This window comes from Nerophis lumbriciformis, linkage group LG14, assembly GCF_033978685.3.
Source record: "Nerophis lumbriciformis linkage group LG14, RoL_Nlum_v2.1, whole genome shotgun sequence".
In the NCBI taxonomy this organism is placed as follows: domain Eukaryota; kingdom Metazoa; phylum Chordata; class Actinopteri; order Syngnathiformes; family Syngnathidae; genus Nerophis; species Nerophis lumbriciformis.
This window is the reverse complement of record NC_084561.2, coordinates 21,244,849-21,254,115: the sequence shown is the minus strand read 5'-3', so window position 1 is coordinate 21,254,115 and position 9,267 is coordinate 21,244,849. Positions and strand designations below refer to the sequence as shown.

At 38.0% G+C, this 9,267-nt stretch overlaps 1 long non-coding RNA gene across 1 annotated transcript in view; it reads right to left on the bottom strand.

Annotated features, from left to right (window-relative positions):
• Positions 1 to 1,503: 1,503 nt before the first annotated feature.
• Positions 1,504 to 9,267, bottom strand: part of LOC140679395 (uncharacterized) — a 29,682-nt gene continuing 21,918 nt past the window's right edge. Inside the window, exons 2-4 of the long non-coding RNA XR_012050810.1 lie at positions 3,390 to 3,583; positions 3,180 to 3,273; positions 1,504 to 1,648 (exon numbers count right to left, since the gene is read on the bottom strand). This is a non-coding gene — a long non-coding RNA (uncharacterized lncRNA). The remainder of the gene's footprint in view (positions 1,649 to 3,179; positions 3,274 to 3,389; positions 3,584 to 9,267) is intronic.

The window sequence follows — 9,267 nt, the reverse complement described above, 5'->3', positions numbered from 1 at the left end:
GGTATGGGGGTGCATTAGTGCCCAAGGCATGGGTAACTTACACATCTGTGAAGGCACCATTAATGCTGAAAGGTACATACAGGTTTTGGAACAACATATGCTGCCATCTAAGCGCCGTCTTTTTCATGGACGCCCCTGATTATTTCAGCAAGACAATGCCAAGCCATATTCAGCACGTGTTACAACAGCGTGGCTTCGTAAAAAAAGAGTGCGGGTACTTTCCTGTCCCGCCTACAGTCCAGACCTGTCTCCCATCGAAAATGTGTGGCGCATTATGAAGCGTAAAATACGACAGCGGAGACCCCGGACTGTTGAACGACTGAAGCTCTACATAAAACAAGAATGGGAAATAATTCCACTTTCAAAGCTTCAACTATTAGTTTCCTCAGTTCCCAATCGTATATTGAGTGTTGTTAAAAGAAAAGGTGATGTAACACAGTGGTGAACATGCCCTTTCCCAACTACTTTGGCACGTGTTGCAGCCATGAAATTCTAAGTTAATTATTATTTGCAAAAAAAAAAAAGAAAAGTTTATGAGTTTGAACATCAAATATCTTGTCTTTATAGTGCATTCAACTGAATATGGGTTGAAAAGGATTTGCAAATCATTGTATTCCGTTTATATTTACATCTAACAAAATTTCCCAACTCGTATGGAAACGGGGTTTGTATTTGACACATTTAGTCACGCGGTTACTAAACTGTACTCTGTGCCGGCCAGCCTCACCCAGGTATCAGTTTGCAGCAGTGGTGCTGTTTTTAAGCAAGTAAATACATTTTGTTCTACACCTTTTCCAGCTCCAAACGATTTCATTTACTTATCGTGGCTCGCTCATATGCACTTGGTTTGCCAAAGAATAAGACATAGCAGGAGGGATTAGTGTTGCCAATTTAGTGATTTTTGTCGCTATATTTAACAAGTATTCCAACCCGTCTAAATATGGTGAATGTATTCGGCGCACAAAATTCCCACCTGGTATAAGAGAAAAAGACGAAGTGTTTTCTGCGTTACGCATTTACTTGGTAATCAAATGCAAGCAATCACAAAAGGAGAAGTATTTAGACATGCAGGGTACGCCACACAAGTAGGGGGCGTGTGCAATATTATTATTTTAGTAATCTATCTATTAGTTTATTCGATTAATCGAGTAATGAGTTAAACACACTTTATAGCCTAAATGATTTCTGTAGTCAAAATAGTTGAAATAGACAGCAAACTTTGTTAGTTTTTTTCTAATAAATGCACATCATCAACATTGAACTTGCATATTTAACATGTGTGCATTATTAAATAAATAACTCTCCTTTTTGCTGCCACACAAAAACGCAGCACCCACCCATCACAGCTCTAATGTGCTCTCGTGCGGAAACTATGTCCAAATATTTCAAATTCCGGGTAATATATTATAAACATAATATAAATCCAAGCTTTTTTGTAATCGACTAATCATTGCAGCTTAATGCGCAATAACACCAATGTTATACTGTAGGTGCAGCGCAGAAGCGTGCAGAACAACTCCGCAAGCGTGCAGCCCAGCGTTTGACGAGCATGAACCATGGCTCACGATGGTGCTAAGAAGGTGGATTACGTAAACCAGGCAAACCCGAAAAGGGCCCTGGGAGACCGTAGCTCGTTCTTTTTATGGGCCTGCGTAGAAACAAAAGAAACAAAAACAGGCTAAAAATAAAGAAATAAATAAAACAGAGTCAAAAAGGCTTAATGTACTTAGAAAAGATTGACATGTTGATACAAATAGTGTTAAAGCACATGCGTCATGGCCAATTATGCTAATTACATTGCTTAATTTACATCGAACATTATTTAAGAATTCCGTCGGTTAACATTTTTAACCCCTTTAAAACGGTTCATTGTAGACATACATGTATGGCAGGGCTATTCAACTGGTGGCCGGTGGAACAAAAATCCGTGAATGACAAGATACCGACCGGCCCCCGAGTTCACTTCATAACTTAGGACACAAACATTTTTGCAACAGATTCTTAAAAACACTCGAGTGCTCTTGTTTATAGAGGAACTTGGACCTTGTTCGGTTTTTTTAATTTTTTATTGAGCCAAAGATAATTTATGTATTTAATATTTGTTTACTTACTATGGTATGTTAAGATAAAGTTAAGTTAAAGTATCAATGATTGTCACACACACACTAGATGTGGCAAAATTATTCTCTGCATTTGACCCATCACCCTTGATCACCCCCTGGGAGGTGAGGGGAGCAGTGAGCAGCAGCGGTGGCCGCGCCCGGGAATCATTTTTGGTGATTTAACCCCCAATTCCAAACCTTGATGCTGAGTGCCAAGCAGGGAGGTTATGGGTCCCATTTTTATAGTCTTTCGTATGACTCTGCCGGGGTTAGAACTCACAACCTACCGATCTCATTTGTTTATTATTTATTTGTTCACTGTTATGTTACAGAGAACAAGACAATAGGATACAATTGCTACGGTATGAAAAGGGGTAGGATTAAATAAGCTCAGCTTTTTCCTACTCCTTTTCGGACGTGGTGTAATGAAACAACTGGAAATATGTGATGCATTACATTGCATTGTATGCATGCTCGAAATAAACTGAAACTGAACTGAAACTGAACTGTAAACACATTGGCAGATCCTTGCGTTGACATTTTAACCCTGTGATTCACATAACTGAGGCGTTCCTCAAGGCACCCCTTTAAGTCCTCTCCTTTTTGGCCGTTACACACTTTTTACTCGTAACGTGATCCATGTAACAAAAAAGGTTTGTTTACTTCAGATACTGTCAGTATAGTCATTTGTGCAACTTATTTGGTTATACTCGTGGTGTTCCTCAAAAAAAAATGACCTTCTTGGCCATGTCGCGCCCACAATCTCGAACAAAGCAGAACAGAAACATAGCGTTGCGTTAAATTTCTCTATTTCTCAGTATTTTGTCAACGTAACGCTATCTGCTCGAGCTGTCCTGTTGGTATGTGCGGGAAATGTCAATACCACAATCAGACAATACAAACAATTATAGTTAAAAAAATAAAATAAAAAATAAATTACTAATTTAAAAAAAATATTAATAAGATAAACGTATTATCAATTAATTTAATGTGTTTTCATTTAGTAGTTTTTTTTTTAAACATACTTTAAAAAATGGGGGGAAAATGGTTGAGAAAAGTTGACATTTGGTTACTCACAGTAGGCCAAAGAGATGCCAGCCGCCCACAGCAGCAGGGTCCTTAGACCGCACAGACCTTCCATGTGTGCCGCCAAACACCATAAACCAGTCGCCTACAGCGGGGGGACCGACAAGAAGGCAAACGTTGACACGCCACACTCGACTGATCCGACGATGAAGTCGGACGTCAGGAAGGGTAAGAAGACAATTATTCAAGACGCACACGTACTCTTCAAGTCTTATCTGTCGACACAGCTTCCTGGACTTGTTCCCCAATGCCGAAAAACCTCGCCTTTGGTCCTCAAGTGAAGTGAGAGTGATGTCACGCTGGATTCAGACCGCCTTCACCTTAACGCTTGGTGGCAGGAAGCTTCATTTCAGCACTGTCACCAAGAACAGGAAGTTGTCTCATCTCACATCTGACTGGAGGACAAAAATCAGTCAACATATTTTTATTTTATCTTTTTAAACACAAAAATTCCAGTGTAGGAGACCTAAATATTGTGTTCACTCACATGCCCCTAGCGGGAAATCAGACTTTTTAGCAGAACGCTTCCAAATGAGACAACAAACAGAAGTGAAACACCTTTTTCAGTTCCTCGTCTTCCGGACTCCGCCCTGTTAGCCACCATTTTTGTATTCATTCTAGACGTTAGGTGACTTTCTCTTCAGTTGGAGTAACATTCTTAGAAATACTTACATAATACAAGACATGACGTTATAAGACCGATTTTTATTCAGTTTACTGCAAATAATTACACTTAACACCTGTAAATATTACTTACACCAGTGGTTCTTAACCTGGGTTCGATTGATCCCTAGGGGTACGGTGAGTCGGCCTCAGGAGTTCGGCGGAGGCCAAAACACACCCGACTCATCGTGTAAATAAAAACTTCTCCCTATCGGCGTATTACGGATACGGCAACAGCTGACTGATTTGCAGGTGTGTAATTTGTTGTGAGTTTATGCACTGTTTTGGTTTTGTTCTTTGAACAAGGTGATGTTCATGCACGGTTCATTTTGTGCACCAGTAAAAAAAACATGGTAACACTTTAGTATGGAGAACATATTCACCATTAATTAGTTGTTTGTTAACATGCAAATTAGTAACATATTGGCTCTTAACTAGTCATTATTAAGTACTTATTAATGCCATGGCCTTATTATAACCCTATCCCTCTAACCCTGACCCTAACCCTAACCAAATAACTTTAAATTAAGTCTTTATTACTTATAATATGTTCCCCTAGTGTCCAAATAACTCTAAATTTAGTCTTTGTTACTTAGAATAAGTTCCCCAAGTGTCCAAGTAACTCTAAATTAAGTCTGTGTTACTTAGAATATGGTCCCCTAGTGTCCAAATAACTCTAAATTTAGTCTTTGTTACTTAGAAAATGTTCCCCATACTAAAGTGTTACCAAAAACATACAACTTTGTCTTGAATTTGAATTTTTTTACTTTTTCACTAGAGAAGGGTTCGGTGAATGCGCATATGAAACTGGTGGGGTTCGGTACCTCCAACAAGGTGAAGAACCACTGACTTACACACTAAAAAATGTTGGGTTAAAAAATAACCCAATTCTAACCCAACTGCTGGTTCAGAAAAGGACGAACCCCTTATTTGAGTTATTTTAACTCAACATTTTGGGTTAATTTTTTCAACCCAACTTTTGCCTTGAATTATCTTACCAAAAATTTGAGTTATGATAACTTAGTGTTGGGTTATTCCCAAGCAAACCATTGGGTTACCGGTAAATTATTTAACCCAAAAGTTGAGTTCTGCTAACTCAATGTTGGTTGATTCATAACCCAACTATGGGGTTGAATTTATTTAACACAAAAGCTGAGTTATGCTCACTACAATGTTAGGTTCTTCCAAACCCAACTATTGGGTTGCGCAATTTAGCGCTCGTTGACCCAATAGTTGGTTAAAAATTATACATTTTACTGCTGGTTTGTCCTACTCCTTCCCAACTACTGATCAAAATTATTTTTATTCCATTAAAATATACTCAAAAGCAAGATATGAGGGACTTCTTTTTAACAAGAATTTCCGTGTATAGTCATAATCGGGGTCACATTTTACTGCATGGATCGTTCTCCCAGGATGCCGACGCGACTCCGGAGGCAAGGTGCAGGCAAGGAAATGATTTATTGTCCATAAATCATGCAGGATACAAAGAAAAGAGCACCAGCGTGCCGATAGAACGAGAAGCTAACGCAATAGCAAACAAGAAAAGCTTAGCATGTAAACAGGCAAACAAAAAGTGAAACTTAGATCAGAAATCAAATTAGTAGCCGTGGTAACTGTTGCGTGGAAGCAAATAAGAAAGCCAGACTGAGTGTGGCGAAAAGCAGGGAATAAGTAGCTCTCTGATTAGTGCCCAGGTGCAGGTGAGCGTCCCAAACTCTATTCAGAGGCAGGTGAAAACTATCTGCAGTCATGGCAACTAAAACACAAACTCAGCGGTGCTCAAAACAGGAACTGAGGGAGTCAAAAACGAAACAAACATTACAGATCATGACATTAGTAGTTCTATACAGCATGCTCAAACATTTTCATGTACATAAGATGTGTGGTTGTAAATAATGTTAATGAGATTAATCCCTAATAACATTTCCTTCAAGAAAAAAGTACCTTTTTAATAAAAAAAAGCCTTTTACCCAAAAATGCATTACTCATTGAAAAACAACCCAAAAATGGTTCATAGTTATCAAAACCCAGGAATTGAGTTAAAATAACACCCTTATAACCCAAAAAATGGATTGCTCTTCATAAAAATAACAAAAAAATGTAACCCAACACTGGCAACTCATAAATTGGGTTATCAAAATAACCCAGCATTTTTTAGCGTGTACACACTAAAAAATGTTGGGATAAAAAATAACCCAATTTTAACCCAACTGCTGATTCAGAAAAGGTTGAACCCCTTATTTGAGTTATTTTGACTCAACATTTTGGGTTATTTTTTTCAATCCAACTTTTGCGTTGAATTATCTAACCAAAAAGTTGAGTTATGATAAGTTAATGTTGGGTTATTCCCAACCAAACTATTGGGTTGAACTATTTAACCCAAATGTTGTGTTATGCTAACTCAATGTTGGGTAATTGTAAATAATGTTAATGAGATTAATCCATAATAATATTCCCTTCAAGAAAAAAGTAACTTTTTAATTTAAAAAAAAAGCCTTATACCCGTTGAAAAACAACCCCAAAATGGTTCATAATTTTGAAAACTCAGAAATTGAGTTCAAATAATACCCTTATAACCCAAAAAAATGATTGCTCTTCATAAAAATAACTCCAAAATGTAACCCAACACTAGCAACTCACAAATTCGGTTATCAAAATAACCCAGCATTTTTAGTGTGTACTGTTGCTTTAAGTTTGTGGTCATAAGGCATGGATGAAAGCATGAATGTAAGACACCCAAAAGGAACTTCTTATACAATCAAATTGCAATTTTAGCACGTCTAAATATGCACTTCCAGTGTTGGAGCTTCCACATAAGGAAAATGGGAACTATTTGTCACACCCCAACATAAAAATCATTCATATATAGTTAGATTTTATCCAACCCATTCGGGTTAAAAAAATAAAATAGAATAAAATAAAGAGGTCTTTCTCCTTATATTGTTCAAAAGGAATTTTTATTATTATTTTATTTTTTTAAATAATAAGAACTACAAAAAAGAAAAATTAAAAAAAAAAATCTCTGTGGACCCATCCATCCATCCATTTTCTACCGCTTGTTGATTTTAATTATCTTCAGAGTCAAAAATGTTTTCATATTTAAATAAATATTTTTTGTTTTACTTATTCTGCTCAGTTTTCTCAACAATATTCAGTTCTAAATGTAAATGAGTGGGCTATATGGCATCTCCTTTCAGCTGCTTCTCCGTCAAACACACCATCAGCAGCATTTCCATATTTTCACGGTTAATGTCTGCCGTTTCGATGTTATTTTAACTTTCTTGGCCGGCGTTAGACTCATTCTGCTTCAGTACGGTGCAGACTTGTGATATGCTCGACTTGCTTTGCCAAGTTGGCGACACGCTTGGCATGTTTTTGATGATTTTTTTCTTTAATTCAATAAACATAATCCACCTCTTTTACTCAGCACTGTCCTTCACAGCCACTTTCTTCTTTCCCATGGTTGGGATATCAAAGTTATGGCCATCTTTAGTTGCAAGCTAACGCTAGCGAGTAAGACCAGATGTTTTGGTCGGATCTTGGGTTCACTGTGTCATTTGCCACACCAACTAATAGCGAGGATGCTTGTAACTCATCTTTCCTTGTAATTTAAAGCATAACAATTAACCAAAAGACCGCGCTTATCTCAAAGATGAGGTACCACTGTACATTTATAGCTCATAATTATGTAATAGCAGTAAATTAGCAGACAGTCATGCTGGTTAAAACTATAAAGTGGCCCACTTTTCGAAGGTAGAGGATCATGTTTTTCCTAATGAACCGCGGCTCTCCAATGGGGGCCGCACTCATGCATTTCCCGACGATGACGCCAACAACATGCTTGACTGTATTTGCATGACACGCTTGCAGAGAGCATCATGTCTGAGCGAATACATCTATATTGCGATACAGGCACGCCCTTGACCGTTGATACAACTGAATGCTAACGAGGGTGATTCCATCCTAACGACTGTTGTTGTGCTGGCAGATGTCCGAGTCCATTGTATCTTACTTAACAACTGTCACAACACTAGAGAGACACCATCCTTGTCTGGGTGTGTCCCCACTTTTAGAGGATACATACCATGGAATCCATGGTATGTATCCATGGCATGGATCCTGCACCCCAGCTGTCCTATCTAAGTCTTAGAGCACGGGTGTCAAACGTACGGCCCGCGGGCCGCATCAGGCCCACGAACAGGTTTTATCCGGCCCGCGGGATGCGTTTGCTAAGTATAAAAATTTGCCAACATTTTTTGAATGAAAGAAACTGCTGTTCTAAATGTGTCCACTAGATGTCGCAATAGCAATTCTTTGTATCTTTGTAGAATTATGCGACAGATGTAAAAAAAAAAAAAAACCACATGATGTTAGTGCACTAGTCAAGGAAAAAGATCAAACTACATAAATAACATCCTGTAACTTTATTTTTGATGTCACGCTATGGACTTTGTTTTTCTTCCGTTCAAAAGTCACTTGACTGACTACAACCTGTAGTAGACGAAACGGGACCAATAGTTCCAGTTGAAGGCACGAAACAGGAAGTACATTTTCATACAACAGCACCTGCATTGAGCGAACTCCTCCAAAAGATGGCGCCACAGCGCAAACAACAACACACCTTTTCAGTGTCTCTGTCGGTGTTTTATGAAAACTGTTTTTTGAATACAAAACATAATGGCCGTTAGCAGCGAAAAATCCATAAATTAGCTGTACTGTTTTGTAGGCCGCAGGGTTCAAAGAGTGGGCAAAAAGTAGCGGCTTATAGTCCGGAAAATACAGTACCATGTATGGCAGGGGTGTCAAACATACGGCCCGCGGGCTGGATCAGGCCTGCGAATAGGTTTTATTTGGCTCGCAAAATTAGTTTGCTAAGTATAAAAATGAGCCAAAATTTTCTAATGGAAAAAAACTGCTGTTCTAAATGTGTCCACTAGATGTCGCAATAGCAATTATTTGTATCTTTGTAGATGATGCTACATAAGTAAAAAAACCAAAAAAAAACGTGATGTTAGTGCACCAGTTGAGGAAAATTAGCAAACTACATAAATAACATCCCGTAATTTGATTTTGATATTATTTTTTCATCTTGATAGATTGAAAATGAACACCAATGAGTTGACTGATGAACATTATGACATCATTTATTCAGAAAGCATAAATAAGAACAAATAAAGATATAATATCATTAACCGCAGCATGTAAATGTAAAAAAAAACCCAACAACAACATTATGATTTGTACATTTTCAGAATGTGCTTGTTCTATTTTTAAACAAAGTAAACAATCTGAAGTTGTCTTTATTTTTAAGTTATCCTGCCGTGATTTTACCAGGCCGGCCCACTTGGGTGTAGATTTTTCTCCATGTGGCCCCCGATCTAAAATGAGTTTGACACCCCTGTCTTAGAGCATG